Genomic DNA, 2,619 nt, shown 5'->3' on the forward strand with positions numbered 1-2,619 from the left:
AGAAACTGAGCTGGGAGAGTGTAAAGGTTCCTTTATTTCATTGCGCAAGGAAAGGAAGCAATCAGGGAGAGGGAAAAAAGTTATTTTTAAGGGGTTTACAGGTAGTGAGTTCATACAAGTTACATCTGCAATGTTCTTAATCATACCACACAGGCACTAGGATTTTCTTGGGGCAGGCCAAGCAAAGGAACTGGAATTTTGACGCAAATTTAAAGGCCTGCCAAGGTATGGAACTGGAAATGGCAAGGCTGGCCAAGCAAGCTGCAGTGGAATTTTCTGCAGCCTGGGAACCTCTGTAATAACATAACTTAAAGTAAAATAGCCAGATAATAGAGGATAAACTTTTGTGTTTAATAAACAGACATGTCTTCAGGTTTTACATTCTCAACTATCTTGTAAGGTATTTTTTGGGGAGATGAGCATTTTGTATTTATTAATATAATTACTAGGAATATCATAGTAAAAATTATTTGATTTTGACTCTAACATTTGCAAAACTCATACGTTACTATTATTATTAATATTTTTGCTGTTCTTGTTAGTTGTCCACAAGTAAGCTCTGAATCATGGCAATCTTATGTAAAACAGAATGAAATTTTTCTCAATCCTTTGCCATCTTCATGGCCGTTGGTATATTTGAGTCCATTGTTGTGACTAATATGCCAAACCATCTCATTGAGGTCATTTTTGCTGACCTTCTACTTTACCAAACTTGATGTCCTTTTATAGTGATTAGTCTTTCCTGATGATGCATTCAAAGTGAGTGGAAATCTTGCCATCTTCGCTTTTAAGTAGCATTCTGGTTGTATTTTTTCTAAGACTAATTTGTTCTTTTGGCAGTCTGTTTAACATTCTTAGCCAACACCACAATTTGAATGCATCAATTCTTCTTTTGTCTTCCTTTTGTATTGTCCAGAGTTCTATATACATGTGAGGCAAATGAAAAGACCATGGCTTGGGTCAGGCATACCCAATATTAATTATCACTTATTCAGTGCTTACTCAAATGCCTACTACTTTTCTAATTTACCCATGTTATCTCATTAAATCAACAGCCTCAGCAATAGTAAGAAACCCATTTAGTGTATCTTTATACAAATAAGTCACACCTTCTGCATTTGTTAGCCAGCTACGCCCTTCCCGCCTCCCCATGAGATATTTTCCTATGCACACTATGCTGGTTTTTTTTTTTTGTTGTTGTTGTTGTTGTTTTTACAGTAATATGTAGAAGAGGATTGACATGGTGGCACTTGTGAGGGTGCCTTGTGGGTGGAGGGCTCAGCTGGCAAACACAGAGGGCACTCATTAATTGCATAAAAATACAGTAATACCACAAAGCAAATAGTCGCTGAGACAGGGTTTAGGCTAGGCTCTCTTACTTCAGTGCTTTCCTCATAATGTACACACCAGACTCATTCAGCAGTAGAGGCAAAGAAGGATGCGAACTGCATTTTGTCACTAGTTGTTCGTTTAATACACCATTCTTGACAAATGATTTAAATTTTTTTTAATCTATGAAGGACTATTTTGAACAGATATTCTAAAGAATTAGCAGATACATAATAGCCCGTGGACAAACCAGACCATTCATGTTGTTTCTGTCCTGTAAAATCAGGGACTATTTGTCAAGTGCTAAATAGTGACTTCATGAGGACCTTTTTAGTTCTATGAAAAAAACAATTAAAACATTATATTTTATTACTGCTTCTAGATTTTCCAGGAAGTGGATCTAGAACTCACTCTCCCTTATATTTTTCCCCATTACTTAGCCTTCTGTAGCTTAAAATGAAAAAAAAAAGAAAAAACCTATAAACATTGAACCAGTTACTACTTCAAAAATAGCTTTAACTAGAGTGATTGCAACAATAAAGCCATGAAATTCAAAAAGTTAAAGAGAAAAACACTTCACTTTCCATCAATGACTATTCCTGCTGAGACTCCAAAATGAATTTCAGATGAGGTCAAAATTGTATCAGGTTAAGGAAAAAAACATTTATATACTTTGGTAGATCTTTAACCTTTGCCCCTTTTATGTTACAGAATAAGAATTATATGAAAGAGATGTGGAAATTAATTTAAAGTAAATTTTTCATATTAATGATTTGATTACTTTCATATATTTTACACTAATAAAGTATGTATTTTTAATGTTACAAACCAGAAAATAGGACACTTTATACTAAAAAGTCTGTCAGAAATCAATGTGTTTATACCTACTTTTTCAGAGGCAGAACCCTGGTGATTCCCCATAGTAGCAAGGTCAACCACAAAATGGACAAAAACCTTTTTTTTCCTTTAGGATCACAAAACGCCATTTCACCTTTTTAATGTTAGTCTGAGAATGCCATGACTCCTAGGAAACTGCCTGCAAAGCCTCAGTTCACCAATTATTAGCCTCTGTGACTGTCAACCATAGACACGCAACAGGCCTGCAGTTTTATGTGACATAAAGGTTAAAATCGAATCCTTAGGTAAAATTTGAAAATATTCTTGATCTTTGGAAGTCATAGAGAGACTAATAAAGTTCCAGCATGAAATCTTTGACTCAGTCCAACTGTATGATAAGTGGACCAGTAGTTGAGACATCTAATGAATAAAAACTAATGAGCATATTCATAT

This window comes from Trichechus manatus, unplaced genomic scaffold (genome assembly GCF_000243295.1).
Source record: "Trichechus manatus latirostris isolate Lorelei unplaced genomic scaffold, TriManLat1.0 scaffold00158, whole genome shotgun sequence".
Lineage (NCBI taxonomy): Eukaryota > Metazoa > Chordata > Mammalia > Sirenia > Trichechidae > Trichechus > Trichechus manatus.